This window comes from Aquarana catesbeiana, linkage group LG11 (assembly GCF_042186555.1).
Source record: "Aquarana catesbeiana isolate 2022-GZ linkage group LG11, ASM4218655v1, whole genome shotgun sequence".
In the NCBI taxonomy this organism is placed as follows: domain Eukaryota; kingdom Metazoa; phylum Chordata; class Amphibia; order Anura; family Ranidae; genus Aquarana; species Aquarana catesbeiana.
Window position 1 is genome coordinate 197,758,050 of NC_133334.1, and position 26,916 is coordinate 197,784,965.

Sequence of the window (26,916 nt, forward strand, 5' to 3'; positions counted from 1 at the left end):
TGCTATGCTAGGGTCAACAGTAAGGTATTTGTATATAGCTATCATATCTCCTCATAAGTTTCTCTTCTCCAGAGAGAATACGTTTAATACTTGTATTCTTTCCTCATAACTAACGTCCTCTAGTCCCTTTATTAGCTCTTCTCCAATATGTGCCTTTCATGGTCTATTTTAGCCTACCTGATTGCACACTTACACTTCTTATTGCATTTTTTGTAGTGTTGGAATGCCTACAATGACCCCTCAGCCTTATATATTTAAGGTCTTTTTTTTTCATTTTATATGCATTTTTACACTATCGTTTAGCCACCCAGTTTTAATCTTAGCTCTTTTATATTTATTGCTCATTTGAATGCACTGGCCAATACCTTTATTTATTATGCTCTTAAAGCACTCATATTTTTCCTCAGTGTTCCTTGTTCCTAGGATTTTATCCCATGTATTATCATGTAGCATAGAGTGTAGTTTAGGGAAGCTGGCTCTTTTGAAATTCAGTGCACTTGTATTATCCTTGTGCTTCCTTTTCCTGTGATTTATACTGAATGTAATTAACCTGTGATTGCTGTTTCCTAAGTTGCCTCGTATTTCCACATCTGCGATCAGATCAGTATTGTTTGTAATCAGTAGGTCTAGTAATACTTTATCTCTTGTTGGTGCATTCACCAACTGACCAATGAAATTGTCCTGCAAGACATTTAGGAAATGGCGAGCCTTAGATAAATGACCAGTTCCTTCTGCCCCGTCGATATCTGGATAATTGAAATCCCCCATTATAATAACATTGCCTCACTTTGCCGCCATTCTTAAGACCTCATACACATTATGCAACTTTTGTTGTCTGATTTCCTTTAGGTTTACCAAAACCATGTAGTGCAAGGGCCTGCCTGATTGCATACAATTTGAAACTCTTAAGGTTTGACCTCATATGATATGGTTTTGGTAAATTTAAAGTAAAAAATATCAAGAAATTTGTATAGTGTGTATCCAGCCTAACTGTGATAAGAGGTCAGACTCCTCCTTATCCTTCAGGTTAGGAGGCCTGTAGCATACGCCCACTATTACATTCAAATTAGTTTTCTCCCTTTGGAGTTCCAACCACAAGTTTTCCCCTTTGCAGTTTCCACCTCCTCTCTTGCTCCATTAGTAATGTTGTCCCTAACATTCACTTGCAAATCCTATACATTAAGGTGAAAAACTTGTGACACTGACCGGCCGACCGCCCCCCCCAGCCCCCCAGTTTTGCTCACCTGAGCCCGTTTGTTCCCTCTGCCCAGAGTTCTCGGCTCTTGATTGGACAGATCGATAGCAGCACAACCATTGGCTCCCGCTGCTGCCAATCAAATCCAATGATGCGGGCGCCGGGGGTGGGGATGAGTCCAGCATTCTGTGCAAGCGCCGCCGGGGGACCCAGAAGTTGAGGGTCAGGGCCACACTGTGCAAAACGAACTGCACAGTGGAGGTAAGTATGATATGTTTGTTATTTAAAAATAAAAACAAAGGTTTACAATCACTTTAAGGCACCACACCTTTTGTACAGATCACAAACTGCTGGAACAATGCGGCTCTCACACAAGTTTGTCGGAGCCTTGTCTCTCCATTCTAGGTTATGCTGGCTATCTAAAGCAGCCTTTTTCAATCAGGCACCCCAGGGTTCCACTAGAGGGGTTCCACAGCTGTCACATGAGACCACGCTCTCTGATCCTCAGCTGAACTGTAAATCAGCCCTGGAGAGTTTTGTCAGACTCATTTCACGTAGGAAAGTGAAAGTAAGGAAGAGCTGTCTTACAAGTGTGTGCTCTGTTTTCTTCCCCCGTCTCCTACAGTGCAGTACTCGGCAGTTAGAAGAAAGGTACAGTACTGCTGATTTTTAAAAGGCTATCTGTGTGTGTGTTTACATGTGTATATATATATATATATATATATATATATATATATATATATATATATATATATATACTGTATGTGTGTTTATATGTGTGTATGTATCATATGTGTGTGTTTATATGTGTTTATATGTTTATAAAAACACACATGTGTTTTTATATGTATATACATGTGTGTTTATATGTGTGTATGTGTATGTGCTATATATGTGTTTATATGTGTGCGTGTTTATATGTGTGCATGTGTATGTGTGTTTATGTATGTGTTTATATGTACTGTATGTGTGTGTTTATATGTGTGTATGTACTGTATGTGTGTGTTTATATGTGTCTGTTTATGTGTTTATCTGTGGTGTATGTATGTACTGTATGTGTGTGTGTTTGTATGTGTGTATGTATGTGTGTACAGGAGTGTATGTACATACATGTGTGTTTATATGTGCATGTATGTTCTTTACTTTTAATACTGACCCTCTGTTCCTGTAGGATCGGAACAGATTTTTTAGGGCTTGTATATAATACCAGCAAGGACTGACACTCCTCTGAAAAGTGTCCATGCTCAGATCGCTTTTCAGAGATTTTTGTCAGGCAGTGCAGAGGGAATATGTTGCCTCCTCACTGCCTGTTTTAACCTCTAAATGCAGCATTACCACTCTGCAACGGCACACACCCAGGGGTTTACTTCCAGTCGCATCCACAGCAGTTGGGGATGGCAAAAATGCAGCTCAAGTGTGTGGTTTTTACCAACCTCACATGTGAACTAGCCCTTGGTTCACATCTGCGTCTGCTTGCTACGTATAGGACAGCTCATCAATTTCAATGGGCTGCCCTACAGAAACGCAGGGAAAGAATTCCCTGACCCTTTTTTTTTAAAATTGTGCTGAAAACTCACCACGTTTGCCAACGCATGGGGGTACCCCATGCAAATACTGTAGCTGCTGACTTTTAATTTTAGGACACTTACCTGTCCAGGGTTCCCGCGATGTCGGCATCTCAGCCGGCTATTGGATTGGCTCTTGGGTGCTGCCACCGCCATTCGTGGTACGGGAAACCGACAGTGAAGCCTTTCGGCTTCACAGCCAGATCCCTACTGCGCATGGGCTGCGCTTTCTGGACCAGCGGTGGAGGAAGGAGGAGGGGGCTGAACTTCCGAGGGATGGCGCCGCCCTGTCAAAAATAGGTAACCATTCCCCCCTCCCCTCTGAAAGGTGCCAAATGTGGCACCGGAGGGGGGAGGAAGCAGATAAGTGGAGGTTGCACTTTTGGGGGAACTCCGCTTTAATGACACTCTTGCATGTCTGCTAAAGAGCACTGAATTTGTTTGCGTGTCAGGAACGCGCATAATTTTGTGTGCATTTCACGATACGCAGTAATGTGAATCAAGCTTTAGACTGGGGAGCCGCAAAACTGGAAATATTTTTCAAGTGCAACCTGACTGGAGAAAAGTTGATTAACGCTGATCTAAAGTTATCCTAAAATGTTTTTTGCACTTAGTTCATTTTTGACATTATGCTGAAAGGCTGGCCATAGGCCAGCCTGTATTTGTGGGAGAATTCTGTGGTGGATTCATGCCAGTACGGTGGTTGTGCACAGGTGGGTGGTTGCCCTGCGCATGGTCTGGTGGGGTTGGGAGGTCATTACGGATGGGCTGGGACTTGTGGTTCTCCTCCATCACTTCAGGGGTGGGCATGCATCCAGTCACATGTGCTGTCCAGGTTCACACATCATTGCATGAGGTGGGGGTCATCACTGCATTAGGGTCCTTTTTTTCATGTTCATTTTTCTTTATCTGTCAGGTTTGGTTTGCAGGTGCAGCACTGGTCAGGTGCATTGTTCGTGTGGATCCTAGCATTTACACAGGTGCGTCCAGGTCATTTTTGCACGGGCAGTTGGCTGGTGGTCGCCCAGTGGGTGCTGGGGCAGGGGGTTTCTTTCTACCAATCCGGGCTTGGTGGTTGGAGAAGAGGGGGTTGTTGGCAGGGTAAGTGATTCTAGTTGGTTATTTCGCTGTTGCATTTTACCGTTGTCAGGTTCATCACCTTGCGGGTCATTTATTCACGTTGATTCAGCTTTTACACAGGAGCTGTAGGTGCATGCAAGTCATTTGGGATTCGCGGGGGAGGTTAGTTAGGTTACATGTCAGGATCTATCACATCCATAGATCCATACGGACCAGGATGTATTTGTAAGTGTCATAGAAATTCTCGGCCGTAGTTCATACGTCATACGTTGCACGATCATTTCTACGCTTTATTGATACTCATCACGCTCTGTGGGTGTCGCAGCCCTGAGTGTTCGTTGTTAATTACCTGTTATAGTGCTATAGGTGGCTTGGGCTCGCTCATTGCATTCACGTAGGGTGGGTGGGGCATCAGCTTCATCCATGCGCTGGTTTGACACATTGCTGCACCCACATCTTCAGTGTTATGCCCTGTACACATGGTCAGATTTTCCGATGGAAAATGTGCGATCGGAGCTTGTTGTCGGAAATTCCGACCGTGTGTGGGCTCCATCGGACTTTTTCCATCAGATTTTCCGACATACAAAGTTTGAGAGCGGGCTATAAAATTTTCTGACAACAAAATCAGATTGCGTCAATTCCGACCGTGTGTGGACAATTCCGACGCACAAAGTGCTACGCATGCTCAGAATAAATTCCGAGACGGAACTGCTCGGTCTGGTAAAATTAGCGGTCAGAATGGATATAGCACTTTCGTCACGCTGCACTGTTTTAAATTGTTTAATGCAGCGCACTCTCTTCTTCTTTATAATGCTAGAAGAATGAAGTAGTTTTGCTGCTCATATTCACACAGAGTTCTCACAAACTTCTTTCTTTATTATTTATCGTGATTTCATCAATATAATATTTAGATTTGTCACATCTCCCTAAAAAATAATCTTTTTCTGATGTTTTTAGATTAGATAATTTTTTTTTCAATTTTTTAAAGCCTGATCTTGTGTTTTATTTATCTTATTTTTTTTTAATGCAGCGTATTTTTGGGTGTGTTTTGTGTGTCAAGTTACCACAACACCATTATTATCTTGTATTATTTAATTTCAAGGAGATTGCTTGGTGTTGGTGTCTCTTGTTAATTTCACATTGTATTTTTGAAATGTACCTGCCTCCTCACAAACAAACTGTCCTTTTTGAAGGAAAACACACATAGGCGAGTATAATTGACAAAAAAATTCCTTTATTAAGGGCTCATAACCAAACAAAGAGGAAGGCAACGCTGGATAAACAGCAGAAATTGGCGAAGCCTTTGGCCCCCAGGGCACACATCAATTATTTGACTGCAAAATTGGTGGCCTGAGGAGTCCATATATAAGGGAGTACAATCTGGTCCAGAAGTCCAAGAGATCATGAAAGCAGCAGATGACATGTATATTCCCAGGCTGTGGTCATACAAGAGCCTGCATCTTTTGCCAGACCAGACTGAACCCAGGCCATCACTCTCTGGTCTTCCTTATACGCTTCCTTCCCGGCTGTGGCTCTGGTGTTGGAGGTGTGGCAGGAGGAGGAGTAGGACCTGGAGGAGGAGGATGAGGACCTGGAGGAGGAGGAGGAGGACCATGGGTGAGCTCACAAATGTGGCTTTGGCATGTGAGTTGGCCCCTCAACCCCTTATTTAGTGCTTCTAAAATGATAAACTCACATAAGAGGCTTTGGCCCTCCTCCATTTGCTGCATTTTGCAGGCTGTTAGGTCAGCAAAATCCTCTTCAACACTGTGGGGTGTTCTGAGGACCTCAGTAGCCTTCCAAAATAGGTAAATTGCAGCCTCCTCCAGGTTACTCCTCTTCCTGACACTTTTTCTTTGAAGGCAGAGGGGAGGGACCTGGGTATCGGGCAGCCTACTTGGCCCGGCCACCTGCTGGCTGAGACTTTCCTGTGTATGAAAAGGGACATCGTTTTAGTTTTTGGTTCATCAATCACAATCAGAAATTAGTAATCCAAACTAACATAGATTTAACATCATTAATTTGACAACCAGAAATATTTAGAAGAATGCTATACCTGACTCAAGCTGGGCTCCTCCACATGTTGCTGCCTGGAAGGCCCAGGTTGGACGTCAGAAGCCTCAGCTGAGGGGAAAGGAAGTGTGGAAGGAAGACTGGAGAGTACTGGCCTGGGTTCAGTCTGACCTGCCGGAAAATGCAGTCTGTCATAGTACCACAGCCTGGGGAGATAAATGTCGTCTGCAGCTCCTGATCTCAGGGAATCCTGGACCTTCTTGCGCTCCCTTAGATAAGTGCTCCTCATGCCAAAAATTAGGATCTTCAAATTTGGTGTTTACAAGTTAAAATCCGTATTTTTTGCTAGAAAATTACTTAGAGTTCCCAAACATTATATATATTTTTTTAGCAGAGAATCTAGAGAATAAAATGGAGATTGTTGCAATATTTTATATCACACGGTATTTGTACAGCGGTGTTTTAAACGCAAATTTTTGGAGAAGGGACACTTTCATGAATTTTAAAAAATCCAAACAGTAAAGTTACCCCAATTTTTTTGTATAATGTGAAAGATGATGTTACGCCGAGTAAATAGATACCAAACATGTCACCCTTTATAATTGCACGCACTCGTGGAATGGCGACAAACTACGGTACCTATGAATTTCCATAGGCGACGATTTAAATTTTTTTTACGGTTACCAGGTTTGAGTTACAGAGGAGGTCTAGGGCTAGAATTATTGCTCTCACTCTGACGATCGCGGCGATATCTCACATGTGTGGTTTGAACACCGTTTACATATGCAGGCGCGACTTCCGTCTGCGTTTTCTTCGCTGCGCGAGCTCGCGGGGACGGGTGCGCTTTAAAATATTTTTTTTTTAATTTATTTTATTTATTTTTATACTTATAAATTGTGTTTAAAAAAAAATTTTTTTTTTTTTACTTTTATTGCGGTCACAAGGAATGTAAACATCCCTTGTGACAGTAATAGGTGGTGACAGGTACTCTTTATGGAGGGATTGGGGGTCTAAAAGACCCCTGATCCCTCCTTTGCACTTCAAAGTATTCAGATCGCCGAAAACGGCAATTCTGAACACTGTATATTTTTTTAAAACCAGCGCCATTGGCAGCCGAGTAAACGGGAAGTGACGTCATGACGTCGCTTCCGCGTTTACATTGAGAAGGCTGGAACGAAGCCACCCACAGCTTCGTTCCAGCCTGCCCCCAGCCGCCAAAGGCAGCCGATTTGACACCGGGCCTCCCGATCGCACGGGAGGCCCGGTAAGAGCGGCGGGAGGCGGCAGGAGGGGGGATGTCCCCTCCCGCTCCTCCGGTATAACAGCCGAGCGGCTTTTAGCCGCATCGGTTGTTATACTCGGATAGCCGATCGCCCACTGTAAACAACGGTACTGGGATGATGCCTGCAGCTGCAGGCATCATCCCGGTATAACCCCGGAAAGCCGAGTACGCAGATCTGCGTATGGTCGGCGGGAAGGGGTTAAACTGTTGTACAATTAAAAATGGCAACACATTATTCGTTCATAGGAAACATTGTTCGTTCGGCCTATAAAACACCATGTTTTGTCCAGATGCAGTTCTATACATTTTTTCTGGCCTACTTCTCTTAAAATAATATTGGTGTCTAGATGGGTTAGTAACTAGAATGAAATGCAAACTAGATTCTGTGTAAGGAGAGGACACTCAGCAGCTGTTTACACATCTGGACGCTGAAGCACTAGTGTGCGACACCAGAACACCCTTTTTATTAGGGGGCCCACACAGGTGCTCCAGTGTATACTATAGCGGTGTCTCCATCTGCGAAGCTTGTACAAAACAGGTAAGTATTCAAGCTTGACAAAGGAAATAAATATTTCTTCATCTTGGAACTCTGCCAAAATAGACAATTGTACCCCCTACCAAGCAATGTTTCATATTCCTATTTATGCCATCAAATATCTGTGTGCTAAGTATACCTTTTTTTTTTACATAGGGGAGAAAAGACTCGGAGGACACCACTCATCATAGGAGACCAGAGACCCCCCACCTCAGGAAGAAGTGGAAATGCCACAAAGCCAACGGGAGGAGGAGGAGGGAGACGTTATAGAAATTGTCACCACAACAGGTGAGTGTCTACGAACACAAGCTCAGGTAAGAGATGGATGCCGGCCTATTTATAATACATTGGATGTTTTTTTTTTATATATTTTTAGGTAATCGTGATGTTGTGGATGAAGGTCATTTCACCAGTGAAAGTGCCCAGATCCTGATCGGGGAGATCATGGGGTGTAATAGGGACTTGAAAAACATCAAGCAAAACATGAATGATGTTCAAAACAAAATGAAGAACATCACTGATGTTTTAGGGAGAGTTTAAAACCCCTCTTATTTCAGTTTTTTGCTCCGGAGAATTTTTTGTACTTTTTTTGACATATTCTCGAAAAGCCAAATTTTGAAGATGCACACAGTGTGTCAACATGTGCTATCTGCCATCACGGGAGATCAATGTATGCGTTTTGGGGGTGCAACCCCTTCCTCAAAAATAAAGTAGCTGAGAGGAAGGGGTTGCACCCACAAAACACGTCCCTTGATCCCCCATGATGGCAGCTAGCACATGTTGACATTCGGCAATTTGCGTGCATCTTACAAATTTGGCTTTTCCAGGGGTGACATCACCCCATCTGCTGAACGCAATGTCAAACACAGTTTATAAATACTCATGTCTGATATTGCCTTAGATTTCTACTAAAGTTGAACTTTGTAAGTTCCAGATTTGTGTATTTCTTGTTGGTTTTAAACATGTTGTTTTACCTTAAAAAGGACATTTCTACTTTTATTAATGTGACCTAAAATTTTTTTAGACAACAAACGTGTTGGTTTGTTTTAAAAACCTTTTATAAATGCACATGTGATTGTGCTTGTATTAAAAAGATTGATAATCAACAATGTGTGGCTTCTTCTTTCAATGCTCAAAAACTTTTTTTGTGGTAAAATTGGTGTTTTCAGTGACAATGGGGGTTATTTCCTAAGGGCAAATCCACTTTGCACTACAAGTGCAATTTCAGTGCAGTCTCAAGTGCACTTGTAGTGCAAAGTGTCTTTGCCTTTAGTAAATAACACCCAACAGTGCTTTAGAATTTTACACAATCACGTCATTTTCAGGACTCCCCAAATTTCAGTCATGGTCAGCTAAAAGAAACACAAGCAGTAAATGTAAGCAAATTATAAGATGAAACAATCAGCGCCACAAGTAAAAAATATTGTGATGTTTAAATAAGATAACCTAATAATAAACGTGCACAGCTGCTAAACATTCCAAGTGGTACACCACACTAATTTCAAAATGGATAGTAAATAATAAATGTAGCGCTATGTGTAAAATTATAAATATAAAGTGCAAATCTCTAAAATAAATAAATCCTACATATAAATAAATAGTCCATAAAATGAAAAAATGAAGAAATAAAACATGAAAAACTCTTCTTGTGATCAGTGTATCCACACAATTCCACCACAGTGATCAGATCATCTCCCAGCTGAGTCAAAATCCGCAGAGAGGATCCGCTTCTTTGGATATTAATGAGCTGAGTTACCATTAAGAAAAGAGCCATCTGGATTACCCACCACTGATTGGGAAGATGAAGTGAGAGCAAAGAGCTCGTGGGGAGATCCGCATATGAGTTTTGACTCATCTGGGAGGTGAGCGCGCATTTTTACTGGTGGTGGTGTGCACTTCTTTTGAGGACGAACAATCACTGTGGTGGAATTGTGTGGATACACTGATCACAAGAAGAGTTTTTCATGTTTTATTTCTTCATTTTTTCATTTTATGGACTATTTATTTATATGTAGGATTTATTTATTTTAGAGATTTGCGCTTTATATTTATAATTTTACACATAGCGCTACATTTATTATTTACTATCCAAATGTAAGCAAATATTTGTTCAGTTTAAAATTTTTTTTATTTAAAAAACGTCTCAGACATTGTCTGGCATATTGATGCCCCCCCCCTACCCGCAAAGTATTTCATGTATCTTAGGCGGACCTCGCGGGCACTCTGAGGGGGCAAGCCAGGACGGCCAGTTTCAAGCGCCATCAGTGTTGGTTCATTGAGATTAATAACTCTGGCTTCAGGCCCAACTGAGCCCGCATAGTTCACAGAATTTCTCTTTAAAAGGTTGTGGAGAACACAGCAAGCTAGGATCATGTGATTGAGTTTATACTCCGCCATGTGTATGGGTGTAAGAAATAGGCGGAACCGGCTGGCCATTATTCCAAATGTGTTCTCCACCACTCTTCTGGCTCTGGCCAGCCGGTAATTAAAAACCCTCTGGTCCGGGGTGAGGGTCCTCATAGGGAATGGCCGCATAAGATGGTCCCCCAGCACAAACGCTTCATCCGCAACAAAGACGAATGGGAGTCCTTCCGCATTGTCTTCTGGAGGTGGCAAGTCCAAGCTGCCATTCTGGAGATGCCTGTAGAACTCTGTGTGGGCGATGACTCCACCATCTGACATCCGGCCATTATTCCCCACGTCCACGTACAGGAACTCGTAAGTAGCCGACACCACCGCCAACTTCACAATACTATTGAACCCCTTGTAGTTGTAATGGTATTACCCCGAGTTGGGTGGTGGGACGATGTGGACGTGTTTCCCATCAATTGCCCCTCCGCAGTCCCACTGCTGGGCAAAGTGGGAGGCCACAGTCTGCCATTCCTGTGGGTTGGAAGGAAACTGTGGAGTCAAACAAGAAAACAAAATTAATCATTTTGCACATAAACATGGAAAGTAGATTAGCCACTTCAACCCCCGGAAGATTTTACCCCCTTCCTGACCAGAGCGTTTTTTGCGATTCAGCACTGCGTCGCTTTAACTGACAATTGCGCGGTCATGCGACGTGTCTCCCAAACAAAATTGACGTTCTTTTTTCCCCACAAATAGAGCTTTCTTTTAGTGGTATTTGATCACCTCTGTGATTTTTATTTTTTGTGCTATAAACAAAAGAAGAGCGACAATTTTGAAAAAAATGCATTATTTTTTACATTTTGCTATAATAAATATCCCCCAAAAATATATAAAAAAACATTTTTTTCCTCAGTTTAGGCCGATCGTATTCTTCTACATATTTTTGGTAAAAGAAAATCGCAATAAGCGTTTATTGATTGGTTTGCGCAAAAGTTATAGCGTTTACAAAATAGGGGATAGTTTTATGGCATTTTTATTAATAATTTTTTTTTTTACTAGTAATGGCGGCGATCAGCGATTTTTATTGTGACTGCAACATTATGGAGGACATGTCGGACATTTCTGACACAATTTTGGGACCATTGTCATTTATACAGCGATCAGTGCGATTAAAAATGCAAGGATTACTGTGTAAATGACACTGGCAGTGAAGGGGTTAACCACTAGGGGGCGGGGAGGGGTTAAGTATGTCCTAGGGGAGTGATTACTAACTGTAGGGGGATGGGCTAGCAGTGTCATTACTCTGATCACTGCTCCCGATGACAGGGAGCTGTGATCGGTGACACTTGTCACTAGGCAGAATGGGGAAATGCTGTTTACATCAGCATCTCCCCGTTCATCCTCTCCGTGAGGCGATCGCGGGTATCCCCACGGTGATCGAGTCCGCGGGACCCACGACCCGACTCACGGAGCTCCCGGCCGGCGTGCGCGCGCGACGCCGGTGGCGCGCACGCAATGGCATACCGGGGAATTCAAATGGACGTACCTGTAAGTCCATTTGCCCAGCCATGCCATTCTGCCGACGTACATCGGCGTGCGCCTGTCGGGAAGGGGTTAGACTCAAACATTCTTGGTCAACATCAGTATTACATTTATTTTAGGGAGTATTTCAAGACAAAGGTATAAGGTCCACCTATCAGATAGATTCCCCCCCCTCTCATGGGCCATTTAAAAAAATTTATGGGGGACATGTTTTGAACAGGTAACCCTCTCCACTTCATTGAGAGATGAATGCCTAAATAATGTGTATTACTTTGGCCAGCCCCTCCTTACTTTACACTATTGGCAGCCCACTGGACAGGTAAGAAGTATCATAATACAAAGAGATAAATACACACTGTACACATTTAGCACATTTTGACATTCTGCTATTACCTATCAAGATAATAATAGGATACAAAAACTTTAAACAGTACCATTTGAAAGTATTCAGGCAGGCCCACAAAAGAGGTGGGTATAGTGTGTATGGGTTTGGCAAAGTCAGCAGATAGAGGATTGAGGATAGATGGAGGATTGGTATCAGCTGAGTTAGCAGTTGGGGGGAGGGAGGGTTCCAAATGATTTTGGGACCCAAAAAAATAGCCTCTGGCACTCTGCCTGAATTTAAAGCACACATCACAATGTTCAACATTTTAGGGGGTATTTAGGGTAAAGCACTACTATGGAGCTGACAAAATACATTGTTAATTGAGTAGACTAAGTGGATATAGGGCCTGGAGAGCATGCTGGGGAGGTAAGTGAAGGCAAATATATATGAAGGACAAAAATTAGGGAATGAGGAAAGAAATACAATACATTAACAAACATTAAATACAATAAAATGTGAAGTTAAAGGATAAAAATCTTACCTTCATATACTCCTTCTGCAGGACCTGGATGATGACAGAACAGGTCTCCAGGATAATGATCCCCAGAGCCTGGTGGGAGATGCCTGTCGAGAACTTAAGGTCCTGCAAGTCAATGGTAACTCGCTGCACGCACTGAAGACCAGATACATACCCACAAGCATAAACTGAACAGCAGAAATACGATCTGAAAACCACGAGTCTCAAAAAGCGCGAATCGTCTTTTACTTTTACTAGCACGAGATTAGCAAAAGGAGCCCAAATGTGCCGCGCTTAGTACTGAACTGCCCTTTTATAATCTCGTCGTACGTGGTGTACTTGACCGCGTTCTTGGCGTTCGGAAATTCCGACAACTTTGTGCGACTGTATGTATGCAAAACAAGTTTGAGCCAACATCCGTCGGAAAAAATCCATGGATTTTGTTGTCGGAATGTCCGATCAATGTCCGACCATGTGTACAGGGCATAAGGTTGGCGGGTGTAGGGGTGGTGTGGTCCTACAAATGTTTCATAAGTTTTCTTGTCATTTTTTTATCCTAGATACGATCATGTCTCACGTGTCTGAAAGTGACAAATTTGCGATCATTCCTCCATCCTTAACTGGGGGTTTGGAGCATGGCAGCACCCCATCATTAAGGAGTTGGACGGTTCCCAGGCTCACGGCAGAACTACATCGGTGGGGCATTGCATTTCTAGCCACAGCGAGGAAAGCGGAGCTATTTAGACTGTTGTTCCCCAATCCCGAGCAGCCGCTCCCGTCTACCAGTTCAGGGCAGGTGTTGGTTCTCAGTTCACTGACTTAGATTTATGCCCTATTAAATACGCTATCCAGGTCTATGTCGCAGATGAAGGATAGGATGGAGGTGATAGAAGGCCAGGCAGCCAGAGCGCAGGTTTTACCTACACCATCAGCTCCGGTTCCTGCTGGTGCTCCCGCAGGTAATGTCACCATTTCATTGCCCGTGGCAGCTCCATCCCCACTAGTGGCTTTCCCATCGGTATCGCCAGCCCACTTCATTCCTGCCAACATAAGGAAAAATATCCTGGAAGGGAAAGATGTGAATCTTGCCTCGCTTCTGATAGCATCACAGGATGTCACAATAAAGAAATCTTACACTTGCACTTGCTGGGAGGTGTCGGTGGTGCTAAAAAACAAAGACCCCAGGCTCAATCGCAATAAGCTCATTGTGGCGGAATTTGTGCTGGCGTTTGGGATCTTTCGTGACATTATTTGTACAGTCAGTCCTGACAGGAGGGTGGAGTTGGACTTGTATTTGCACATAATATCAGATTTAGCGCACAAGTACGGGGGGTGAACTTTCCACGACTACCGCCGGTCTTTCTCAGCTAAGGTGGTGGCCACTTGGGCGCAATTTCAGGTAGTCATGTGCTGGGGCAATGTGGACATGGAACTGTTTTGCAGGCATTTTGCCAATCAAAAGGCTCTGGTGTGTAGCAATTTACAATCCTCAGCGCATGGTGTCTCATATTTGAGGCCCCAGGTCAGTCAGGGATCAGCAAGCAGGTGGCCGGTGGGTCCTCCACAGGACCTTCTGGGCAGGTGGACAAATTGGGCAGGCCCATTCATTTCCTGGGGAAAGCGCAGGTGTGCAATCATTTTAACCATTCTGGGTGTAACTACAACCAGTGTAGGTTACTGCATGCTTGTTCCAATTTCTTCCGGGCCCATCCAAAATCCTCCTGTTTGGTCAAGCCATTTAGTTCTTTGTGACTAAGCCAAGTGAACATTTCAGTACTAGGAGCATATCTAGAAGGCCATCCATCTGTGGGTCTTAGGCAATTCCTGCTGGATGGTTTCTCAGCAGGTTTCCACACAGGCTTAATCACGTTGCCTACGGAAGTATATGAGCATAGGAATCTTTTGTCTGCTGACAATCATGCTTCATTAGTAGACAAACTGCTGGAAGATGAAGTGGCCAAAGGATTTGTAATTGGTCCTTTCAGCGCATCACCTTTTGGCATGTGGAGGGTCAGCCCCATTGGGGTAGTCTGTGGGAAATTCTCTAATAAATATTGTTTAATTTACGACTTGTCCGCACCTCATTTTTCATGCATTCCTAGCCTCAATTCATTGATTCCCTCAGAGGAATTTTTGTTAAAATATTCATCAGTGGATTCAGCCATACAGCATATTCTGCAGTTGGGCAGGGGGGCTTGGTTGTCTAAAGCTGACATTGCCGATGCTTTTAAATTACTTCCCATAAGTCCGGCTCTTTGGCAATGGCACGGCATCAAATGGCGTGGTCATTACTATTTTGCCACAAAATTAACGTTCGGGTCTAAAAGCAGTCTGTGTTTATTCAATATTTTTTTCAGGCTCTCCATTGGGTTTTAGGCAGTTGCAAGGGGTGTCAGAGGGTGGTGCATTACCTGGATGATTTTCTGCTCTTGGAACACCCTGGTCAGCTTCCTAAGGATTTGCAGTGTCTGACTGAACTGTTTGCAGAGCTAAATGTTCCACTGGCAGCGAGCAAGGTGGAAGTTCCAGCCAACATTATTCATTTTCTGGGCATCACGCTTGATTCAAATCGCATGATTGCAAGTCTGCCCAGGGAGAAATTTTTCAGGATACGACAGACAGTTAATTCATTTGTCCGGTCCCCAGTTTGCTCAAAGAAGGATCTACAGTCACTCTTGGGCATGTTGAATCATGTGATGAGGGTTATTCCACAGGGTAGGTCATTTTTGTCCAGACTGTTGGCCCTTTTACCCCTGTATAATGATGGCAACACAGTAATCAGCTTATAGGCGGACGCTAGAGCTGATCTGATCATGTGGGACCAGTTCCTGCGTGACTGGAATGACGTTTCATTGCTCATTCCACAGCCAGCCGGTGTGTCACCAAGCGTTTTTTTAGGATGCAGTTGCATCAGTAGGGTTTGTGGCTATTTTTGGTGATGAATGGCTGACCAGCCATTGGCTATCGGAGGTTTCCCTGATACCCAAGTTTGCGCAGACTTCAGCTTTTTTTGAAGTCTACCGAATTTTGGTGGCAGCGGTCACCTGGGGGCCAGGTTGGGCAGGAAGTTCAGTCATTTTTTTCACTGACAATCTGGCCACCGCTGAAATCATCAACACGGGCAGGTCAGGGTCTGTAAGTATCATGTCCTTCATGCGTAGGTTGACGTGGCTAGGGTTGACTTACAGATTCCATTTTCAGGGGGAATTCATTAGTGGGAATCACAACAGTGCAGCCGATGCGTTATCTCAGTTTAAATTTGATCAATTTTTCTTACAGCACCCGGACGCAGAGCAGCACCCGTTTTCTCTGCTCATCATGGATTAACCAGGTTCTGGACACAGGCAACACTTTCAAGGCATACACAATGAGTTTGAAGACATTCAACAAATTTTTGAGTCAACATCCTTGTAGTTGGTCGGAGGACATCAAGTATGTGATGGCATTTGCCACAGAGATTTGGCTTTATCCGCAAGCACCATTAAATTATACCTATCTGGCATTCTGCATTTCAGGACTCTGCAAAACTCTGCTAGACCATCCATTTTTTCTGCTCACCCTCTTAAGGCCATGTTGAAGGGCATGCAAAGCTCACAGGGGCAGGTTCAAGTTGCAAGACTGTCCCTTACCGGCCAGATGATTCAGGACATGTCAGACATTTTGTCGGCATCTCCATTTGGTTTGGGTCCCAGTTTGGTGCTCAAAGCAGCAATGTATTTGTGTTTTTTTGGCTTCCTCAGGCCTGGGGAAGTATTGCAGGTTAGTCCTCATGCTGCTTTTCTGGTCAAAGGTAGTCTCGTCAGGCACGCGGATCATTGCGCTTTACAGCTCAACAACAACAAGACGAGGCAGGTGGGTCAGGGTTACGTGGTGAAGTATTATGGTACCAACAGCAGGTGGTGTCCGATGCAGGTACTTGACTCTCTCTCCAGGTTATTGACAGCATCCTGGCCAGACAGCCCTTTATTGCCATTTCCCACTGATCCGCTCACTTCCAAACAGTTCATGTCCCATGTCAGGATATTGATTGCACAACTAAATATCAACTCCGAGCTGTTTAGGGGACATTCATTTAGGATTGGGGAGGCTTCCGCAGCTTCCAAGCAGGGTGGTTCTCCTTTCATCATTAAACACATGGGACATTGGAAACCCTCCTGTTTTGGCTGGTACATACTGGAACCCCATACAGAAGTCATTCGTGCATTCGCTTCCTTGTTGGATTGACCTTTGTTACCCAATGTTCATTAAAACTCACATTTCATACCTACTCATGTGTCTTTTGCCCTCTTTTCAGGTATACTGGCCAGCCAGACCAAGGCACACTCTAGGTCTTTGTAAGTTAGGGGTTATCGTTTAATTGTGAAGACTCTGACTACAAGTTGGAAGGCTGACCGCAGGCCAGCATCGGCTCGCGCTTCTGACTCCCACCCACCCGGGCCCCCTTATTCTTTCATTTCTAGTTTTTATACCTTTATACTTTCAGGGTATGCCCTCTTTTCAGGTATACTGGCCAGCCAGACCAAGGCACACTCCAGGTCTTGGTAAGTTAGGGGTTATCGTTTATTGTGAAGACTCTGACTACAAGTTGGAAGGCTGACCGCAGGCCAGCATCGGCTCGCGCTTCTGACTCCCACCCACCCGGGCCCCCTTATTCTTTCATTTCTAGTTTTTATACCTTTATACTTTCAGGGTATGCCCTCTTTTCAGGTATACTGGCCAGCCAGACCAAGGCACACCGCAGGTCTTGGTAAGTTATCGTTTTATTGTGAAGACTCTGACTACAAATACACTTTTAAGGTAATTCTGGTGTTTGACGTGTAAAAATACAAATGACGATATAAAAAATAAACAAAGACTGTAAAGGAATAACATTTGCAACAAAGGGTGCACCAGGTCCTAATACGTTCTCTTATATTCCTTGGCCATTGTACAAATTTACAGAGCAATCATCAAATCTTATGTGTCCCACAAGATGGCTGCTCACAACAGAATGGATCACCAGCCATGTTTAAAAGTTGGCTGTAGACATTGTGGGTACAGGCTTTCACAAAGCAAGACCCCTTACAAAAACCCTTCTGGAAAGTTAATCCAAATATTTAACAGTTTCCTTGACCCAACCCACTCCTCAGTGATTAGGTTACCCATAGCTGTACTTCCTACAAAGTCTTTTTAAATAACTCAGCATAGACTGACAAATAATACAACAGCAGGAAACCCAAGGAAAATCCTTTTAGTAGAAATATCTATGCAATGACAAGTTATTAATACATCACAAAACACCATGTTGACTGAAATGTTAATTTGCCAAGCTTACAAATTTGGACTTTGATATTATTAAATCGGCTTTCCGCCGAAAAAAATAAATAAAAGTCAGCAGCTACAAATACTGCAGCTGCTGACTTTTAATATTAGGACACTTGCCTGTCCAGGGCACCCGGGATGTCCTCACCTGAAGCCGATCTGTCCCTCTGCTCCTGTGTGCAGGCGCCAGCATCTTCAGTAAGGGAATCAGGAAGTGAAGCCTTGTGGCTTCACAGCCTGGTTCCCTGCTGCGCATTTGCAAGTTGCGCTGCACGTCGTCACTGGTTCCTGCTGTCTTCTTTGAGTTGTGGAGGGACCAGAGGAGGGGCCAGACATGGCGGGGATCTGTCACAGAAGTGGGAGCAAATACCTGTATTAGACAGGTATATGCTCTCCCCCCCGAAAGGTGCCAAATGTGACACCGGAGAGGAGGAGGAGGAACCAGAAAAGTGGAAGTTCTATTTTTGGGTGGAACTTCGCTTTAACTAACAGTGTACAGACATACCATACTATGAGAAAATTCACATCTCCAATTTGTAAGTAAATGTATAACAACAGCTTTTTGCAATGATCTTAAGCTGGCCATACTTTGTGCAAAAACCGCTTAGTGCATGACGCTGCTTGCCCCCTCCTGCCTTACATCCTTTAATTAAAAAATGGAAGTCAGGTGGAAAATTGTTGGCAAATCAGTGGCTGCATCCAATCAGAATACAATAGCCCAGCAAGAGGACATATTTTGGGCTTCCTTGCCTTTCCATCAAAAGCCTTTGTGCTAGGAAATGGCTGTAACAGGGTTAAGAAAGTAGAGGAGTTTCCAGCAGGATACAGACCTCTCAAAAATGATGGTAATGATTATTTATACAAGGCCAACTGTCTGCATGTTTATATAGCTTCCAAGTAAACAAGCGTTACAGTCTATAAAATGGCAAAAAAAAATGAAGGTCATTTTGTTTATTATGTAGAATGAATTGCCCATCAATTCTATAAAGAGAAGTACATTTTTATTGTCCCCTTAGAATACTTTATACTGTGCATAAACATCATAATGGAGAAGTCCTTGACAAGAAGTTTTCCCTGGTGAATTACCTTGTGAATAAGTACTTTCAATGTTCCTAAGCCATAAATAACCTTAATCCATTTGTCTATGAATCCATCATTACAATTTAAACTGATGTTTGATTTTTACTTTCCCATTAGAATCGTGTATTTAAAATATCCATTCTGTTTCACAGCCTATTCGATTCATGGAAATGTCTTATTGACAAAACTACAGAAATACTACAGGCATTACAAATCTGCCTAAGGAACTGCAGTAGCTATAAAAAAAAAGTCTGTATATTATTCTTGCATCGCACAACTGTCATTACCAATTGCAACTTCAACAGGTTTTCTTTCTTTCAGAAATTGCAAAACTAACCACATCTTAAGCCCTGGTTCACATTGGTGCGATTTGACATGCGATTTGACATGACTTCTACATGTTAGTAGAAGTTTGGTGAGTGACAATTTGCGCTTTTCAGCCTCGTGCTTTTCAGTTCGTTTCTGCTTTTCAGGTTGTGCTTGTCCAGTCGTTTCTGATTTTCAGGTTGTGCTTGTCAGGTCCTTTCTGATTTTCAGTGCATTCTGTCAGTTCGTTCTGAGCAGCCGTTCGATTACTAGCCATGTGGCGTTCTCGTCGGAGTGATCTTGCTATTGTTGGGCTTGGAGTTATTGCTATGACCCAAGTCCAGTCCAGGAACAGGGGGAGGAGGAGTTCTTGGACCAAGAATTGGTAGCTTAATCATGACCAATTCTGTCATATGCCTTTGCTGCGGGAGCTCCAGGAGAATAATCCTGATTATTTCAGGAATTATCTCCGGATGACGGACCCCCTCTTTCACTGTCTATTGGCTTTGCTGTCCCTTATATTACTAAACAGGACACCTGCATGCGGCAAGCCATTTCTCCCGAGCAAAGGCTCGTCGCCACCTTGCGGTACTTGGCGACGGGGAGAAGTCTCCAGGACCTCAAGTTCACGACTGGGATCTCCCCCCAGGCTCTGGGAATCATTATTCCAGAGACCTGTTCTGCCATCATTCAAGTCCTGCAGAAGGACTATATTCAGGTAAGTTTTATCCTTTAACATCACATTCTATATATTTAATGTTTGCTAATGTATTGTATTAATTTCTTCATTCCATAATTACCATGATTGTAATATGCTGTGAATGTCCTCTTTGTCATCATGCATGCTGCAGGATTGTAATGCTCCTTTTTTCATGCATATTTGCCTTCACTAACCACCCCAGCATGCTATCCTGGGCCCATACACACCTAGCCTAGTAACTTAACAATGTCAGCTACATTTTAGTGCTTACCCTAAACACCCCCTAAAACACCCCCTAAAATGTGTCCAAATGTTATTGTTGGCCTTAAATTCAGGCAAAGTGCAAAAGCCAATTTTTGGGGGGCCAAAACTCATTTGGAACCCTCCCTCCCCCTCAACCGCTAAGTCACCCGATACCAATATTCTATCTGCTGACTTTGCCAAACCCATACACACTATACCTACCTCTTTTGTGGACATATTTATGTATGAATTCAGTATGTAGTGCAAGAATACTTTCAAATGTTACTGTTTAAAGTTTTGTTCTCCTATTATCTTGATAGGTAATTGCAGAATGTAAAAATGTGCTTCAATTTGGACAGTGTGTATTCATATTTTTGTATTATAACACTTCTTATGCCGCGTACACACGAGCGGACTTTTTGACGGACTAGGTTTGGCGGACCGGACCCCGTCGGACAATTCGACCGTGTGTGGGCTCCAGCGGACTTTTTTTCCCAAAAGTCCGACAGTCCTAGAAAAAAAAACATGTTTCAAATCTTTCCGTCGGACTCGAGTCCGGTCAAAAAGTCTGCTCGTCTGTATATTAGTCCAACGGACAAAAAATGACGCTAGGGCAGCTATTGACTACTACTGGCTATGAACTTCCTTATTTTAGTCCGGTCATACGAATCTGTCGGACTTTGGTTGATCGTGTGTAGGCAAGTACGTTTATTCGAAAGTCCGTCGGAAAGTCCGCCGGACCTAGTCCGTCGAAAAGTCCGCCCGTGTGTACGCGGCATTACCTGTCCAGTGGGCTGCCAATAGTGTAAGCAAGGACAGGCTGGCCAAAGTAACACACATTATTTATGCATTCAGCTCTCAATGAAATGGAGAGGGTTACCTGTACAAAACATCTACCCATCCCCCCCACCATAAAATGTTTCCAATGAGCCACCAGAGGGGGTGAGGAATCTGATAAGTTGACCTTATACTTTTGTCTTTAAATACTCATTTCAATAAATGTTATACTTATGTTGGCCAAGAATGTTTGTGTCTAATCTGCTTGCAATGTTATGTGCAAAAGTACTAATTATTTTTTTCTTGTTTGACTCCACAGTTTCCTTCCAACCCACAGGAATGGAAGACTGTGGCTTCCCAGTTTCATCACCAGTGGGATTTTCCCAATTGTGGTGGTGCTATAGATGGGAAGCACGTAAAGATCGTACCACCACCCAACTCAGGGTCTTACTACTACAATTATAAGGGGTTTAGTAGTATTGTGATGTTGGAGGTGGTGTCAGCCAAATATGAGTTTCTCTACCTGGATGTTGGGAAGAACGGCAGAAACTCTGACGGAGGATTGATCGTCCAGACCGAGTTCTACAGGCGTCTTCAAGATGGCACATTGCAGTTGCCACCTCCAGAGGAGAATGTCGAGGGCCTCAATTTGGTATTTGTCAAGGATGAGGCCTTTGCTTTGGGGAACATCTCATGAGGCCATTCCCCATGAGGAACATGACCCCAGAGCAGAGGGTTTTTAATTACCAGCTGTCACGTGCCAGAAGAGTGGTGGAGAATGCCTTTGACATAATGGTAAGCCAGTTCAGGATCTTCCTATCATCAACCTGGCCGAATATAAACTGAACCATGTTGTGTTGAGCTGCTGCATTCTCCACAACTACCTAAGGATGAATGCAGCCAGCTACCTGACCTCAGTTTCGACTGAGGCTGACTTTGTATCTGATACAGCAGTGATGACAGCTATTGAAAGTGGCCATCCTGGCTCACCCCCCAAAGCGCACGCGAAGTCAGGCAAAAATATGTAGAGTACTTCGTGGGTAGAGGGGCAATTGCTTTAAAATATGTCGCGGATGTGTAATACTTTTTTTTTTTTTAATTAATCTCATATTTCATTTGAATTACTGTTTGCGTTTCTAATCTGTCTCCTAGGTTCTCAAATGGCCTTTTAATTTTGGCCATTTTCTTCAATAGTGCAAACGTAACTTATTTGATACATGAGTTGACAATCTCTTACTATTATGTTGTGCTGTGGGTCTGCTACACACACACAGTGTTATTGTTATTAATGTATGTAATGCATTAATGATAAAATTATTTATCCTTTTCAAATCCTTGAATTATCTGCTTGGAGTACCTAAAATGGCCTGATTTTGGCACATTTTACAGCACATTGTCACTGTAATTACACCAACTTAACAAATACACTGTTATTGAGCATTGAAATAAGAAGCCATACATTGTTGAGTATAAAACATTTTACTCCAAGCACATTCACATGTGCGTTATAAACGTTTTTTGAACAAACCAACATCTTGGTGTATAACATGTATGTTTCACATTAATTTGCCTTTTTTGGGGCTAAACAGGCATGTTTAAAAACATAACATACACATCCCCAACTCAGGAACTTACAAAGTTCGACTTTGCTAAAGTGAAGGCCATATGATACATTAGTATGTCAAAACTGTGTTGATCTTGCCTTCATCAGATGGGGTGAGCTTACCCCTCTAAAAGTCAAATTTTGAAGATGCACACAAATTGAGACACAAAATTTGAATTTCCCTCATGATCCCATGCCTAAAATGTGTGTCTTTTCCCTACATCTATTTTGCTAAAGCCACAAAACACACAGGGAGGGTTATTTACGAAAGGCAATCCACTTTGCACTGAAAGTGTGCTTGGAAGTGCAGTCGCTCTAAATCTAAGGGGTAGATCTGAAATGAGTGGAAGCTCTGCTGATTTTATCATCCAATCAAGTGCAAGCTAAAATGCTGTTTTTTATTTTCCTTGCACGTCCCCCTCGGATCTACAGCGACATTACTTCCAAATGCACTTGTAGTGCAAAGTGGATTTGCCTTTCATAAATAACCCTCAGTGTGTCAACATGTGCTATCTCCCAACATGGGATATTAATGTACATGTTTTGTGGGTGCAATCCCTTCCTCCAATCTAAAGTAGGTGAGAGGAAGGGGTTGCACCCCCGAAACACGTCCATTGATCCCCCATGATGGGAGCTAGCACATGTTGACACACTGGGGATTATTTCAGAAAGGCCAATCTACTTTGCCCTACAAGTACACTTTCAAGTGCACTTGCATTGCACTTGTAGTGCAAAGTGGTTTTGCCCTTTTGAAATAAGCCCCAGTGTGTCAACATGTGCTAGATCCCATCATGGGGGATCAATGGATGTGTTTAGGGGGTGCAACCCCTTCCCCTCACTTACTTTAGTTTGGAGGAAGGGGTTGCACCCACAAAACACGTACATTGATATCCCATGATGGGAGATAGCACATGTTGACACACTGTGTGTGTCACGGAATGTCCCACACTCCACTTGAGTGCTTCCGTCATATACCACTTCTTCCCAGTCTGTATACAGATATCAGATATTCCAACCTCTCTGAGCACAAAACAAGGCGACACTTGCTTGTTGCTAACATGAACTCACTTTATTTAGAATCAAAATTACAAGACTTTATATGCCGTTGGAACCTCCTCTAACAATACAGCTGTAACCTAATTAACATAATTAACATGAGCTAATTAACTATTCCTTTATACAGCCCAGGTGACTGAGACCTGACCTTTTGCCCAGATTGAGTTAATTATCACAGGACATTTCTCACAATAGCAGCAGCTCCAATAGGAGTCGTCCCGTCTCCTACATTGTATAGAGGACAATGTGATCAGCTCATTCAATTAACATAAACACAGGTAGTTGGAGTTGATGACACCAGCATCTCCTCACAGGATGTGTCCCAACAGAATGAAACAACATACAATATATACATATATACATGACTGAGTCCGATTAGTACAGTTCAGACTGGATTTCTCATTCACCTCACAAAGAGTATTGTTCCATTGAAAATCCAGGGCCCATAATCAAAAGGCAACAGGCTTGCATTCAGTCCTCTCCAACAGCCTCTGTCCCGGCTAGGTCTGTCACAGTGCGCATCTTCAAAATTTGGCTTTGCGATTCATTTAAAACTGTAAAAACACATACAACATAACGACAACTATAAAATGTTATTTTTATTTAGATTTTTCCTAAAATATATATGATGTTGCTCAGTCTTTTTTGAACATCATGGATGTTTTGTTTCATTTAAAAAAATGGAAAATGGAGGCGGGACTTTGTGTGAGGCATGTTGGTGAGTATGTCCACATTACAAAAAATGTTATGATAGGATGTCTAAAGTGCATCCTGTATAGAGTGATGATACCCACAAAATATATTGCAAGAAAATGGTATATAGTTTAATACAAAAAGATCATAAAACCAAATACATAATAAAAGAAATACATTTGGACTACAATGAAGCATGTTGACATACGTAGGTTTACAGACATGGTTCGAATACTGATTATACATGTACAGAACATGATAAAATGGTGTAATACATGGTACACTAGACAGATGTATGCATCAATAGATGTTAACTCTACGCGTTTCTTGGCTTGAAACCAATCGTCAGGAGTCTGATGCAGTGTAGCTGCATTGAAAAAATAACTATGTGTCAGTAGAAGTATGGGGAAAATGGACTCATAAAAATGCAAATTTATTTTGATATACTCACAGAGGATGCATGGGTGAATGATAACCCATACATTATGGTGCAATGTTCGTCCGGGTGCACTGAATCTCCCCCGGGGTTGAAGCAGAGAGCACGCTCCAAAAGACCGTCGGCCCCGACCGACAGAGTGGCCGGAGCACCTACGAGGGCCACCAAGCGGGGACAGATGACGAGGCCCAGGGAATGGGAAAAACACTGGGAAAGAAAAGAGGAGATGTGAATGTGAGTGACTTGAGTGAAAGATGAGGAGTGTAAGAAGAAACGAGGGATAGGGCCCAAGATGTGCATAAGTGTGAATATGTGAAATAACCCATCACCAAGGGAAGAGGTGAATGAGACGAGATGTGGGTGTGCGAAACGGGAAGCCACTGCAGGTGTCAGTGGAGAAGTGTGGAGGTGTACAGGGAGATTACCTGTGGTGAGACTGCCGGGCCAGGTGACGTGCCCTGAGGAGACATGGTGAGCGCTCGAGGTGCCCGGCCAGTGACGGCCGTTATAAAGCCGAGGGGCGCGCTCACGCCAACGTCATGGGCGGACATAGTGACGCGACGGGGGGCGGGCAGCCAGGAACATCGTGCAGCCCCCTCCCAGCCCCGCAGCGTCAAGGCCCTGGTTGGTAAATCACCAAAAAGCTCCGCCTACGGCAGCCGGAGGCGGGACGTGGGAGTCATGACGTCGATGCGTCGAGGCCAGGGCCCGCCCCCGTCAGTGATGGGACGGGTGGCGGGTCGTGGACTGGGCGCATCGCAACCCCGGGAGAAGACCAGATAGGTCCCGGCAACAACTGCATCAAGAGAGTGGTAGATAGATAATGTGAATATCAAGGAGGATAAAATGTAAATGCTATGGAAATGAAAAAACGAAAAATAAAAGGAAAAAGCAAAGTAAACAAAATAAACAAGCCTTATGAAGGCTAATGATCTCTGCCCTGATTAAAAGCAGTGGTTGGCAGAGATAGTGACATGATAGCCACAGAATCTTGCAATGAATATAATTATTAAGCAAGAGTGTGTGGAAATAATAAGCTATAGCCCTGAATAAATATAGGGTATGACTAAGGGGAAAACAGAAAATGAAAAAGTTATGCGGGTAAAAGGATGAATAAAAAACAAAAACAAAGAACAGCTTTAGCCCTGAATTGAATCAGTTTATATTGTCTGACTAAAGGGAAAACAAATAAACCCAATAAATAAAGAAAAAAGAAAAAAAAAAAGAGAAAAACAAAAGATAAAAAACAAAAAGGAACAACTTTAGCCCTGAATTAAATCAGTATTTGCCTGACTAAAGGGAGAACAATGACGACACAGATTTTCAGCCCTGAATTGAATCAGTATTAATTTAGCTAAAAAGGGAAATGACGGAAACAGAGGAAACATATTAGATATACTAACGGTATCAATAGCTGTGTTAGTGTAACTCTTGCACTGAAGTAAGTCAGTAGGCGAGAGGGGGACCATAGGTCTCTATAACATGAAAGATACCAAGGAGAAGAGGAAGACGACAAAGCAAAACAAAAATGAGGGACAAATAATAAGACAGTGTAAAGAATAAAGGATAGGAAATGGGTAGATATGGGATAAGGAAAATAAATGGGGTTGGAAGGTGTGAACTGGATAGGTGGATTGTCAGGTCACAGGGAACAGGTGTCTGCCACCCTGGTAGTTATATGTCAAAATTGGGGTTGTGACCAGTCCACTTATTTTTGTGTGAATGCACAAACATGCCTCCATCCCATAGGTACAGAAAAAAATGGAAAATGGAGGCGGGACTTTGTGTGAGGCATGTTGGTGAGTATGTCCACATTACAAAAAATGTTATGATAGGATGTCTAAAGTGGATCCTGTATAGAGTGATGATACCCACAAAATATATTGCAAGAAAATGGTATATAGTTTAATACAAAAAGATCATAAAACCAAATACATAATAAAAGAAATACATTTGTACTACAATGAAGCATGTTGACATACGTAGGTTTACAGACATGGTTCGAATACTGATTATACATGTACAGAACATGATAAAATGGTGTTATACATGGTACACTAGATAGATGTATGCATCGATAGATGTTAACTCTACGCGTTTCTTGGCTTGAAACCAATCGTCAGGAGTCTGATGCAGTGTAGCTGCATTGAAAAAATAACTATGTGTCAGTAGAAGTATGGGGAAAATGGACTCATAAAAATGCAAATTTATTTTGATATACTCACAGAGGATGCATGGGTGAATGATAACCCATACATTATGGTGCAATGTTGGTCCGGGTGCACTGAATCTCCCCCGGGGTTGAGGCAGAGAGC